The sequence below is a fragment of the Hyla sarda genome, chromosome 4 (genome assembly GCF_029499605.1).
Source record: "Hyla sarda isolate aHylSar1 chromosome 4, aHylSar1.hap1, whole genome shotgun sequence".
In the NCBI taxonomy this organism is placed as follows: domain Eukaryota; kingdom Metazoa; phylum Chordata; class Amphibia; order Anura; family Hylidae; genus Hyla; species Hyla sarda.
In genome coordinates this window covers 165,814,547-165,829,682 of record NC_079192.1, presented here as the reverse complement: position 1 = coordinate 165,829,682, position 15,136 = coordinate 165,814,547, and positions in this window count along the sequence as shown.

Sequence of the window (15,136 nt, the reverse complement as noted above, 5' to 3'; positions counted from 1 at the left end):
AGTTACAACAGTCAGCAATCAGCAGGAAGTGTACAGGTCTTTGCTTTGAATGACTTCAGCACATCTGCGCCCCCTACAGGATATCACTAGTCTCTTACACTGCTCTGCTGTGATTTTGGTCCACTCTTCTTCCAGTCACTTCCACAGTTCTGTGAGTTTCTTGGCCATAACTTTGTCACCAAGGATTTTCCAGAGGTTTTCTATTGGGTTTAGATCAGGACTCTGAGCGTCCATTTCATTGTTTGTGTTTTCATTTTTAAGGAACTGCTTTACTTGTTTTGCTGTGTCATAGGGGGCATTGTCCTGCATGTAAATTGCTGCTGATTGAGTGATGAACGTAAGGAAGGACCATGTGTTGGTAAAGAAGGTTCTAATACACACTTGCATTCACTCTGCCGTGTAGCTGTACAAGAGGTGCAACTCCTGCTACAGAAAACATTCCCCAAACCATGACACTTCCTCCTCCTCCTTTCACTGACTTCTTTACAAACTTTGGGTTGTCTTTCCCCAGATTGTCGACCAGCATAGGCACGAAAGGTTTGGTCCCTGCAGAGTGGGCTTTCATTCCAAATGCTCTCAAACGTCGAGACACTGTATGACCAGACAGATCCTTACTCTGTTCAGTGCAGAACTGGTGAACAATTCCAGATGCAGTGTTGAAACGATAACCCATGGAAATTCTCTACATTATCCTGTCCTCTCTTCCATTTGTCCTTCGAGGGCTACCAGCCTTCTTGGGGGACTTTAATGAGTTTGTGATGTTGTAAAGATGCAATATTCTAGAAATCACAGACGTGGAACAACCAACTTCTATGGCTGATAGGGTCACCCCTTTGCCTTCATCTGGACAATCTGCTGCCGGAAGGTTTCAGTCACTTTGGAACGGCACACCATTTTTGCAGTCAGTGAAAACTGGAAAGTTAGGCTGCCAGTTAAATAGGGTTTGTCAGATCATTAAGGAAATTAGCACCAGTTGCCAGATTAACATCAATAACTTGCAGGTATCTGAAAGTGTTCTCTAATTTTGATCATTGTTCATTTTCAATTATCTTTTACATTTTTATTCCGTGCTTTAGAATAAATACAATTTATGAAATAAGCTTAAAATACTGCTATTTTACTCATGTTAGGATATATTCACATATGACTAAACTATGACCTTGACATTTAGGAAATTGTGTGTTCTCTAATTTTGATCTCCAGTGTAGCTGGAAGAAAAGCAAAGCTGAGTGCTTCACTCCCTGGCCCACAGATTGATCGGACTCATTGTAGGAGATGGGCTTCATCACAACTTCTACTCATTTTAACCCCTTAAGGACCAAGTCCATTTTGGCTATAAAGGGGTACTCCACCCCTAGACATCTTATCCCCTATCTAAGATGTCTGATAGTGGGGGTCCCCTGGGACCCCTCGCGATCTCTGCTGCGGCATCGCAGTCATCAGGTGTGTGGAGCAAACTGTGCTTGATGACTAGCGATGCGGTGCTGACATCACAACCACGCCCCCCTCGTGACATCATGCCATCCCTCTCAATGCAAGTCTATGGGAAGGGGGTGTGACGGCCACCACCCATAGACTTACATTGAGGGGGTGTGGCCGTAACATCACAAGCCTCCGGTGCAGTAGCTGGCGTTCCAAACGAAGACTGGGTGATGCAAGGAGATCGCGGGGTCCCAGCTACGGGACCCCTGCAATCAGAAATCTTATCACCTATCCTTTAGATGGTGGATAAGATGTTTAGGGGCGGAGTAACCCTTTAAAGGGGTACTCTGCCAATGTGTTTTTTCAGTTTCTACGTACCCTTGCAGGTGAGTTTTCTTGTTATCTCTGGTCTTGTGCTTGTTCTTTGTCTTTCTTTTCCTTTCTTTGCACAAGTGTGTCCATGTAGTGTAGCATCTATTTCTGTTTTGCCTTTGTTTTAGAAACTACAGCTCCCATCATGCCTTGTAGCATGCCCAACTTGTTTTGCGTTGCCGCCCAGCCCTGTTTGTGGGCGTTTTTTTTTATTTTCCCCTTTAGCTCTCCCTTTCCCTGCCCTGCTCCTTAGTATACTCATCCCACCCACTGTCACCCCACAGTCCCCACATCAGGGAATGAATTGTCAGTGGGGGGGAACTGATCTTATGTGATCCCCTGGGCGCTGCTCCACCCCCCCCCCCCAATGAATTGTCAGCCGCAGCGCTGTCCCCACATTAGGGAACTAAGCATATGTGACCCCACGGGCGCTGATCTGATTCCTGCCCTTCCACCCCACCTCTGCCCAAAGCAATGTCCCCGCAAGGGTTAAAGGACACCTGTACTGCTAAATTTTCCATATTCCTGTGCCTGGCTGCCGTTTCTGTAGCAATGGGGGAACGCTGGAAGGTAAGTCAAAGTTTAATTTAGTTTATTTTTGCAGCCAGGCACAGGAATATGGAAAATTTAGCAGTACAGGTGTCCTTTAACCCTTGTGGGGACATCGCTGTGGCCGGTGATAGGCTGAGCGCCTTATCTTGTAAGGAACCATCCAGCTCCTTACATGACAGTGCCCTCAGCCTATCACCAGCGGAGGCGGGATATCACTGGGGCCGGTCATAGGCTGACAGCTGTGTGACATTCCTGTTACCTTGAGGCCGTTTCCGTAGCAATGGGGGAACGCTGGAAGGTAAGTCAAAGTTTAATTTAGTTTATTTTTGCAGATGGGCACAGGAATATGGAAAATTTAGCAGTACAGGTGTCCTTTAACCCTTGCGGGGACATTGCTTTGGGGGGGGGGAGAGGGGAGTGGAAGGGCAGGAATCAGATCAGCGTCCGCGGGTCACATATGCTTAGTTCCCTAATGTGGGGACAGCGCGCGGTGGCTGACAATTTATTCCCTGATGTGGGGACTGCGGGTGAGAAGCTGACAGTGCGCCATCGCCCCAGTGCGCTATCATGATTCCCCCCGCGGGCGCACTGTCCTCATAGCGGGAAGGGGTTACATACATTGTGAGCCAGGCGCAGGGCTCGCTGACAGCTGGAGAAGACATCCATCCTCCCCAACAATTCAATGAATATTCATTACAGGGGTGTGGAAAAGGGGCAAAACCATTGCAGGAGAAGAAAAAACAGCAACGCCTGCAGCAATGACGTCTTGTCCACAACAGAGAACAAACATAGCCACAGGTGGACAACAGTCAAAAGCAACCAGAAAGACTACTGAACTTCCTTCACAGAAAAGAGGTCAGTTAAAAACATATATCCTGTGGACAGATGTATAGCCTGTGAATTACAAAAGTGCTAAACTTGCTACAAACACGCTAGATAACCATAAAACTGTGGTACCGGAGAACCGCTTTAAAAACAAGGCCAATTTTCGTTTTTTTGCACTTTCATTTTTTCCTCCTCCCATTTTAAAAATCATAACTCAAAATTTTGTACCTACAGACCCGTATAAGAGCTTATTTCTTGCGTCACCAATTGTACTTTGTAATGACATCACTTATTTTATTACATAATCTGTGGCAAAACAAAAGAAAAACTTATTTGTTGGGTGAAATAAAATAAATGCCATTTTGTAACTTTTGGGGGCTTCCATTTCTACATAGTGGACTTTTTGGTAAAAATCACACCTTTATCTTTATTCTGTAGGTCCACACGGTTACAAGGATACCCAATTCATGTAGGTTTTATTTTATTTTACTACTTTAAAAAAAATTATAACTACATGCACCAAAATTAGTATGTTTAAAATTCTGTCATATTCTGACCCGTATAACTTTTTTATTTTTCTGTATACAGTGCTATATGAGGGCTAATTTTTGTGTTTTGATAGGACTTTTTGATCGCCTTTTATAAAAAAAAATTGTATGGTATATGAAATAACCAAAAATGCACAATTTTGGACTTTTGTTATTTAAATTTTTTTTTAAGTGTACACCATCGACCGTGTGGTGTAGCTACCCCTATATATTAATAGTTAGGACATTTATGCATGCGGCAGTACCGCATATGAACATTTTTATTACATTATTTTATTTGAAAAATGGGAAAGGGGGAAACTTTAATTTGGAGGGGGTTAATTCACTTTTATTAACTTTTTTTTAAAACCCCTTAAGGACTCAGGGTTTTTCTGTTTTCGCACTTCAGTTTTTCTTCCTCCTTACCTTTTAAAAATCATAACCCTTTCAATGTAGCACCTAAAATTCCACATTATGGCTTATGTTTTGCGCCACCAATTCTACTTTGCAGTGACATTAGTCATTTTACCATAAAATCCACGGCGAAACGGAAATAAAATGCATTGTGCGACAAAATTTAAGAAAAAATTCCATTTTGTAACTTTCGGGGGCTTCCATTTTTACACAGTACATTTTTGTGTAGAAATGAAACCTTTTATTCTGTAGGTCCATACAATTAAAATGATACCCTACTTATATAGGTTTGATTTTTGTATCACTTCTGGAAAAATAATTACATGCACGAAAATTAATACGTTTAAATTTGTCATTTTGACCCCGATAACTTTTTTTATTTTTCTGCGTACGGGGCGGTATGAGGGCTCATTTTTTGCGCCGTGATCTGAAGTTTTTAGTGGTACCTTTTTTGTATTGATCAAACTTTTTGATCGCTTTTTATTCATTTTTTCATTATATAAAAAGTGACCAAAAATATGCTATTTTGGACTTTTTGAATTTTTTTTTTGTGCGTACCCCATTGACCATGTGGTTTAATTAACAATCTATTTTTATAGTTAGGACATTTCGACACGTGGCGATACCAGATGTTTATTTACACAGTGTTTTTTTTTTTTTTTGTTTTTTTATGGAAAAAGGGGGATGATTCTTACTTTTATTAGGGAAGAGGTTAAATGATCTTTATTAACTTTTTTTTCACACTTTTTTTTTTGCAATGTTATAGACCCCCCCAAGTGGCTAAAACACTGCACACACTTATCTTCTACACAGATTACTGCCATGCATTAACATAGCAATGATCGGTGTTATCGGCGGTCGATTGCTCAAGCCTGGATTTCAGGCTTGGAGCAATCAATCGCCGATCGGACGCGCCAGAGGCAGGTAACGGGCCCTCCGCTCGCGTTCTAGCTGACCGGGACATCGTGATTTCACAGTGATGGTCCCAATCAGCCTGACTGAGCTGCCGGGAGTGTATTTTTGTTACTTTAGATGCGGCAATCAACTTTGAACGCCGTGTCTAAAGGGTTAATGACGCGCGGCACAACGATTGGTGCCACAAGCTATTAGCCCAGAGTCCCAGCTTTCATTAGCCACCGGGACCGACCCGCGTTATAGACCGGGAACGGGCGCAGGGCGTACAGGTACGCCCTGCATCTTTAAGAGGTTAAACACTTTAAAAAATGTTTTTAATTCTGTCCCCATAGGGTGCTATATTATGCAATACTTTGATTGCATACACTGTTCAATGCTAAGCCATAGCATAGCATAACATTGATCAGCGTTATCGGTGCTCTGCTGCTTCAGCCTGCATGGATGGCTGGGAGCAGCAGAGGACTGATCGGACGGTGAGGAGGCAGGTAAGGGCCCTCCCGCCGTCCTCTCAGCTGATCTGGACATCGCGGTTTCACCACCATGGTCTTGATCAGCTCAGCTGAGCTGCCACAATAATTTTACTTTTTGTTTTAGACGCCGCGATCAGATTAACTTTGACCGTGGCGTCTAAAGCGTTCATGCTGGGCATCGGCCTGATTGATGATGCATTGATCAGTGTTATTAGCGCCTCATTAGAGAAGGCAGCTTAAGCTGCCTGCAGTACAGGATCGCAAATTAGATTGGACATAGGCAAGTAGGGATCCTCCGCCCGTCCTCACAGCTGATTGGGATCCTGCAATTTAACCACGGTGGTCCTAATATGCTCCCTGAGCTAGCAAGGAGTGCTTTTTACTAGTTTTAGATGCCACTATCAACTTTAATTGTGTCATCTAAAATGTTAATGTTAGATATTGGGCCAATCTTCAACGTCCTACATTAGCTGTGGGTCTTGGTTGATAGCAACTTGGACCCACCGAGAGCGAGACAAGGGCATTTATTTACGTCTGATGTCCTGAAGGGGTTAAAAAAAAATAATAGTAAAAATAAAAAAGGTTTTATGTCAATAAGCTGCTCCCCAATAAAAATGTAATTACCCTCTTTTCCCCCAAAAATGTACAAACATATTTGGTATTGCCGAGTACATAAATGTCCGAACTTTTAAAATATAATGTTAAGGAATAACATTGCGGTGAATAACGTAAATGTAAAAAAAATACCAAAGTGCAAAATTGCAATTTTTGATCAGATCACATCCCAGAAAAATTAAAAAGTGATCAAAAAGTTACATATGCAAAATTGGATCACGGCGGAAGAATGGATCCCTTATACAGCCCCGTACACAGAAAATAAGAAAGCTATAGGGGTTAGAATAGGTCAATTTTAAGCATACTTATTGGACTGCAATAACCCTTCCTCAAAATTGAGTAAGTGATGTGCATCAAATGTATGTAAAACATGGCCCATGCCCTGACTTATACAGTCATGGGCGTAAATGTTGGCACCCCTTAAATTTTTCAAGAAAATTAAGTATTTCTCACAGAAAAGGTTTGCAATAACACATGTTTTGCTATACACGTTTATTTCCTTTTTTGTGTATTGGAACTAAACCAAAAAAGGGGAGGAAAAAATACCACACCAATGTCACACCAAACTCCAAAAATGGTCTGGACAAAATTATTGGCACCTTTAACTCAATATTTGGTTGCACATCCTTTGGAAAAAATAACTGAAATCAGTCGCTTCCTATAACCATCAATAAGCTTCTTACACCTCTCAGCCGGAATGTTGGACCACTCTTCCTTTGAAAACTGCTCCAGGTCCCTCTTATTGGAACAGCAATTTTAAGATCTCTCCACAGGTCTTCAATGGGATTTAGATCTGGACTCATCCATTGTTGCCATCCATTTTTGGGTGCCTTTTGATGTATGTTTGGGGTCATTGTCCTGCTGCAAGACCCAAGTTCTCTGATGCAACCCCAGCTTTCTGACACTGGGCTTTACAGTGCGACCCAAAATCAGTTGGTAATCCTCAGATTTCATGATGCCTTGCACACATTCAAGGCACCCAGTGCCAGAGGCAGCAAAACAACCCCAAAACATCATTGAACCTCCACCATATTTCACTGTAGGAACTGTGTTCTTTTCTTTGTAGGTCTCATTCAGTTTTCGGTAATCAGTAGAATGATGTGCTTTACCAAAAAGCTCTATCTTGGTCTCATCTGTCCACAAGACTTTTTCCCAGAATGATTTTGGCTTACTCAAGTTCATTTTGGCAAAATGTAGTCTTGCTTTTTATGTCTGTGTCAGCAGTGGGGTCCTTCTGGGTATCCTGCCATAGTGTTTCATTTCATTTGAATATCGACGGATAGTTTGCGCTGACACTGATGCTCCCTGAGCCAGCAGGACAGCTTGAATATCTTTGGAACTTGTTTGGGGCTGCTTATCAACCATCTGGACTATCCTGCGTTGACACCTTTCATCAATTTTTCTTTTCCGTCCACACCCAGGGAGATTAACTACAGTGCCATGGGTTGCAAACTTCTTGATAATGTTGCGCACTGTGGACAAAGGTAAATCTAGATCTCTGGAGATGGACTTGTAACCTTGAGATTGTTATTTTTCCACAGTCTTGGTTCTCAAGTCCTCAGACAGTTCTCTTCTCCTCTTTCTGTTGTCCATGCTTAGTGTGGCAAACACAATGCAAAGTCTAAGTGAACTTCTGTCTTTTCGATCTGCATTCAGGTGTGATTTTTATATTGCCCACACCTGTTACTTGCCCCAGGTGAGTTTAAAGGAGTATCAAGTTCTCAAGTCCTCAGACAGTTCTCTTCTCCTCTTTCTGTTGTCCATGCATAGTGTGGCACACAGACACACAATGCAAAGACTAAGTGACCTTCTTTCCATTTTATCTGCTTTCAGGTGGGATTTTTATATTGCCCACACCTGTACCTTGCCCCAGGTGAGTTTAAAGGAAGGAAGATTGAAACAATCTTATTTTTCCACAATTTTGAAAGGGTGCCAATAATTTTGTCCAGACCATTTTTTGAGTTTGATGTGAAATGATGTCCAATTTTCTTTTTTTCCTGCCTATTTTGGTTTAGTTCCAATGCAGGGAATGAAGGGAATAAACGTGTATAGCAAAACATGTTACTACAATCCTTTTCTGTGAGAAATACGTAATTTTCTTGAAAAATTTCAAAGGTGCCAACATTTACGGCCATGACTTTACATCAGATTTTATTATGGGCTGCAACCTGTTTTTGTGTAGAATACCTATATACAAGTACAACAGACAATAATTTGCCAGGTGTTCTGTAGCAAGTTGTACAATGTTGCCAAAATTTAAGGCTTATACACACTGCCAAGACCTATACCTACAGCCTTGGACAGTTCTATGTTGGATGCCATATTTCTAAAGCTTTTTTTGCCAATTAAAGGGGATATCTAGCTTTAAAGTGTACCTGTTGCCTTAAAAAAAAAAAAAAAAAAAAAAAAAAAATTGAGATGTTCTAGAGGCATGTCAAAAGTTTTGATCAGTTGGGGTTTGTATCTTTAGAGCCCGACTGATCACTACAATGAGCGGGGAGAGAGAAGCTGGTGGCCAAAGACTTCTGTTATGAGACCGTCTTGATCCCAAGATATAGAGCCTGGAGAAAGTGCACCTACTGCTCACTTCTTATGGTTCTTTCTACCAATCGGTTGGGGTTTAAAAACTTGAACCCCACCTGTTTAAAACTTTTGATAAAATGTGAAAAAAGCCAAAGGGTCTGAACATTTTTTGAATGCATTGTATCTTGTGGCTAAAAAAAACAACAAACTCACAAAAAACAATCTAATGTCATTCTTATCATTCTGCACTTGATCAATAAAATAAAATGAAAAACTCAGTATAACTAAGTGGAAATAAGTATTCAGACCCTTTGCTATGACACTTAAAATGTGACTGTCACTAATTTTTCACCTCACAGACTACCAATATAGTACTGATGTTATAAAACTAAATATAGCCATACCTTTGGCCGTGCTCGTTCATCTTTTTTCATGTTTAAAATCTTTATTTTCTGTGGTCACCCACAGTCTCATAGGCGTGGCTTGGGGTTCACAATACCCTACCGCCGCCACGCCTATCCTTTCTGTCAGAGCTGGGACTGCTCTGTAATAAAACACAGCTGTCCGCAGCACATGCATCCCTACTGACTATGACATGCGTACCGGCCCGGCATGAATTCACAGAGCGAGTGCTCCTTCCCGCTGTCTGACACCTTGCTCTGTGAATTCATGAGAGGATAGGTCTGGTGGTGATGGCGGGGCTTTGCGAACCCCAAGCCACGCCTATCCGACTGTGGGTGATGACAGAAAATAAAGATTTTAAAAATGAAAAAAAGATGAACCTGCGCATCCAAAAGGTATGGCTGTATTCAGTTTTATGACATCACTACTATATTGGTAGTATTCAACGATTAGAAGAAACTGATAGCACTATTCAATATGGCGTGGCGTGAAACGGCCCGTCGGCCATGCTGTGTCTTTAACCGGACCATTTTTCTACAATAAGAGCAAGTTTACCATATTGAAGAGTGCCATCAGTTTCTTCAAATCGTTAGGTTTTCTCATGCTGTGGCATGTATGATTGAGCACCATCCAAGGTAATTTTCTGGACTAAAAAAGTGTACTGCTCAAGTGTCCTAGGTGTGAAGCATGTGGAAGAAGAAGTGCCGACTGTATGCTGTCTGTTGTACAAGACTATATTGGTAGTAGTCTGGAGGGGTGAAAAATAGACAGTTGCGCTTTAAGTTAGCTTTGGCGGACCTTCTGTTTCTCTTTATCATCTTTGAGGTGTTTTTACACCTTAGTTGGAGCCACCTGTGGTAAATTCACTTGATGGGATAGGATCTAGAAAGACACACTGATGTCCATATGAGGCATCACCGTGGGCAATGCATAGCGGAGCAAAAACCAAGCCATGATGTGGAAAGAAATGCCTCTAGGGCTCAGAGACAGGATTGTGTAGAGGCACAGATCTGGAGAAGGGTACACAAAATTTATGCCGCACTGAAAGTTTTCAAGACCACAGTGGCCTCCAATTCAAATTTGGAACAGGCAAGACTCTTCCAAAGGTTGGCCTCCCCACCACCACCCCAGGAGAGCATTTATCATTAGTAACATAGTTAATAAGGTCCAAAAAAGACCAGAGTCCATCAAGTTTAACCTATAACCCTAATGAGTCCTTACGGAGTTGATCCAGAGGAAGGAAAAAAAAAACTCATACTCGAGGTAAAAATTCATTCCTGACTCCAAATATGGTATCACACTAAATCCCTGGATCAACCTTCTGTACATATAGATGTACAATCCATAACCTATAATGTTATTATTCTCCAAAGATGCATCCAGACCCCTTTTAAATTCTTTTACAGAGTTCACCATGACCACCTCCTCTGGCAGAAAATTCCACAGTCTCACTGCTCTTAGAGTAAAGAACCCCCATCTGTGCTGGTGTGGAAACCTTCTTTCCTCAAGACGTAGAGGATGCCCCCTTGTTATAGATACAGTCCTGGGTATAAATAGATCATGGGAGAGATCTCTGTACTGTCCCCTGATATATTTATACATAGTTATTAGGTCTACCCTAAGCTTTCTTATTCTAAACTAAATAACCCTAGTTCTGATAGTTCTGGGTACTGTAGTCCTCCCATTCCCCATATTACTCTGGTTGCCCGTCTTTGAACCCTCTCCAGCTCCACTATATCTTTCTTGTACACTGGTGCATAGTACTGTACACAGTATTCTGTGTGTGGTCTGACTAGTGATTTGTACAGTGGTAGAATTATTTCCTTGTCTTGGGCATCTATGCCCCTATTGATGCACCCCATGATTTTATTTGCCTTGGCAGCAGCTGCCCGACACTGGTCACTACAGCTAAATTTACTGTTAACTACGACTCCAAAGTCCTTTTCCACGTCAGTCGTCCCAAGTGTTCTCCCATTTAATACAAATCATAAAATGTTGCAGTATCCTGTAATACCTTTTTTTATTGGACTAACAGCATTTTGTAGAGACAAGCTTTCGAGATTGCTGTTAGTCCAATAAAAAAGGTATTACAAGATACTGCAACATTTTATGATTTGCATCACTGGACTAAAACGGCTACTCAAATTTACCCCATTTAATACATAATCCCAGCCCGTATTTTTCTTCCCCATGTGCATTGCCTTACCTTTATCAGTGTTGAACCTCATCTGCCACTTCCCAGCCCAAACCTCCAACCTATCCAGATCCAGAAAATTGTGGCAGAAAAAAAAGTAACAATTTTTACACAAAGAAGCTGCTTCTTGATCATCTCCCCTTAAGCTCGCTGACAGGGTGGGGCTTGCAGTGGAGGCCGTGGCTTTACACAAAGGGGTGTGGCGCTTTTTTGCTACATTCAAATCACGATTTTAACATTATGGTTTTGTAGAATTTTTTTTCCCCCAAAACAAGAAACTGGCAAAACCATATGTTATCTTACGTTCCTAAAAACTGTATACATTTTTTATAATCCTTTCCACAGCTGCCTGGGATTCTTGCAGCATCCCCCGGCTGTGGGAGTCTGCGGGCGTCTGTGGTGACTCTGCAGTAGCACTTGTACTACTCCTATCATGGAACAAAGTTTGCTCCATGTTGGGAGTAAATAGTAGTACAGGGGCTGAGGGATTGATCGCACCAGGTCTCACTACTGAGACCCGCTGCACCCTAACTTATAAACCAGGAAAGTTGGCAGCATAGTCCACTCCCCAGCCTGCCGGTAATGTGAAGAATAGGACATCTCTGCACTGTAACTTTAATTTCCCTGCTGGGAGCCCCAATTACGGCTCTCGGCGGGGAATATGAAATTACAGTGATGTGATTTCATCTGCAAATTTAGCAGGAATCTATCTCACCTATAAACACATAATTACATGGTCACAGTTAGGGGTACCCTTACTTTTCAGTCAGGGATAGATGTATACAAGCACCAATATAACTAATATTTCCTCCATGCAATTCCCAGTGGTAGATACCAGCTCTACACAAGCTCTTCAGACCGTATAAGTGATTATGGTGCAGTTACATTCAGTGACTCACAGGGAGCATCTTCTCTGATTGGATTTATTCCCCTTTCCTGTGTTCTCATCCATCTCAGGCCATAATGACAACTTCTACCAGCCACTACTCGTCTCCACAGAATCTGCCAGACAAACAACTTGGGCTCCTTGCATTTCCAGCATCCTCCCTATCTATTCCCCACATACACAATACAATCGATAGTGCCCCAAGCATTTATAATGCCCCCTTAATATCCCGAAATATTGCCCTCTTTACACCAACAACCCCCCATTAAGTCGGTACACCCCTTAAATTAGGTAGACCAACAATATTAGACAGTGAAGTAGACTCCCCTATTTAGGTTAGGTAGACCAATAATATTAGGTAGGTTGAGCCTCTGCATTAGATATTAAGGTGGAGCCCCTTATTTTAGGTAAGAAGTGATATTTAGTTAAGTAGCCCCTCCCCATTGGTAGGTAGATAGCCTCTCCTTATAAAATACATTGGTAGGAGGGCCCCTCCATATTAGGTAGGCAAGTTGCCCCCCCCCGCCATCATCACTAGGAAGGTAAGCCCCCTTATAGGTAGGCTGATCCTTACCCCACTCCTTTTTAGGTAGATAGGCTAATCCACTCCCCATATTAGATTGTATATGGGCTGACCCCCCCCCCCCTTCATATTAGATATGTAAATAAACTAATCCCTAGCAGCAGCAGCACCTCTGCAGGAAAAGCGCTCATCCGCCCCACAGGCTTTCATGTACTAGTGACATGAGAGTGAAGATGTTTGAATATCCATCGAGGGGGCGGGCCAGGCAGTGACTATTGAGGAGGCAGGGGAGTTCAGCAAGCCGGCTCTCCCCCTCAATTGTGCACAGCAGCACAATAGGAACGGATACATAAACACCCAAAACTCTGCAAGTACTATACCAATGTGGTAGCCATTGGGGGGTGTTGGTAGTGGGGTATTGTATCGGTAAATGAGGGGTTAATGTTAACCCTATAGTTCGTGACGCCAGGCTGAGGGCTAGTATGCTGAGGTAATTCGCCGGCCTATTGCCGCCCTTCCCAGTAACGATAGGTGCATGTAATAAAATGACTGAAGATCCACAAAGTAGTTGAACTTTAACTTGAAGAACTTTACTAAGATGCTTGCGGTACATCCAATGAACAATAACAGTCTCAGGCAAACAGTCTCTATATATCTCAATGACTGACAATTGTTGCGGACCTTGAATGAAATTAAAGTTTCTGAATTTAGGGTAATTATTGCAGATCTTTCGGATTTAGGAGATAGATAAGGTCCGGTGATCCTGCAGAGTGCTTGGGGATTGATGCACTCGCGATCCTGAATATATCAGCCGTTGCCGCAAGGCTCAGGCCTAACTCACTGCGATAATAGCTGCGCAGATCCTGCTCGTTTAACAGCCCGGGAACAAGAGAGAGAACAATGGCCGCCGCTCCCTTATATGGGCAGGGGCGGGGTGAATCTGATTGGTCCGAACATCCGTCATTCACTGTTACACAGTGTGATGGGTAGCATACGTCACAGGGAACTTCAAAGGTCCTTAAGCAGAAATACCATAGAGTTCACCTGACCACGTGACCCGCAGGTCCTGCTACGCTACAGACAGGTAATTAACTATTTATAGACATTGATATCATATTTACATGCTTCCTAAATAAACTATTAGCGCAATAACTATCTGGATGAGAGGTGACCAGGGGTGAACTAGACAATGGGGACCCCGACGTCCTAGGGACTCTGGCTAAGGGGACCCACACATGCAGGTACCGGATAGGATACGGTACCGGGACACCACACCAATAAATGTAAGTAACCCCTCATTTTAAAGCTGTTCACCTGCACCATAAGCTAGTATATTGGGTTTAGTGTGGGTGAACAAGCTGTCAGTTTTTCTTTTAACCTCTTCAGGACCCATGACGTATGCATACGTCATCACACCCTGGGTCTTAAGGACCCATGACGTATGCATACGTCATGGCGTTTTCCGGTCTCTGCCGCTCGCCGGGCAGAGATCGGAACCGGATGCCTGCTGAAATCCTTCAGCAGGCATCCAGGGCAAACGCCGAGGGGGGCCATGTAGGGAAATCGCCCTTGCGATCTGCGGCGATACCGGGCTGATCGGGTCTCTGGGACCCGACCACCCGGTAATTTCGCATGATCCCGGCTGTCACAGACAGCCAGGACCATGCTGAAGTATCGGAGCGAGGTGGCAAGCCTGTCACCTCCTCCTATTCCCTGCGATCTGTCGGTTAGTTAACCGACCAATCGCAGGAGGGGGGGCGGTTACTTCCTCCCGTCCTGCCCGGCCCCTGAAAGTCCGGAGAGGACGGGAGGAAGACCGGAGGACGCGGCGGGGGACGGGGGAGTGCTGGGGACTGGCCCCGGTACTTACCTCGTCCCTGAAGATCCGGATCTCGGCGAGGAAGATGGCGGCGGCAGCGACAGGTGAGTAGATCTTCAGCCGCGGTCGGGCCCTTTACAGCAATGCACGTCGCCGTAAAGCGACATGCATTGCTGTAATAGGACCCTGTAAACTACAACTCCCAGCATGCCCAGACAGCCCTTGGCGTCTGGGCATGCTGGGAGTTGCAGTTTTGCAACATCTGGAGGTCCACAGTTTGGAGACCACTGTGCCCTTCCAGATGTTGCAAAACTACACATTCTCAGCATGCCCTTACTGTCCAGGCATGCTGGGAGTTGTAGTTCTGTAACATCTTGCCCTTCAGATGTTGCAGAACTACAACTCCCAGCATGCCTGGACAGTTTTGGCATACTGGGAGTTGTAGTTTTGCAACATCTGGAAGGGCACAGATTGGGAACCACTGTATTAGTGGTCTGCAAACTGTAGTCCTCCAGATGTTACAAAACTACAACTCCCAGCATGCTGGGAGTTGTAGTTCGGCAACATCTGGCTCTAAAGATGTTGCCGAACTACTACTCCCAGCATGCCTGAGAATGTTTGGGAGTTGTGGTTTTGCAACAGCTGGAGGCACACTGGTTGGGAAACATTGTTTCCCA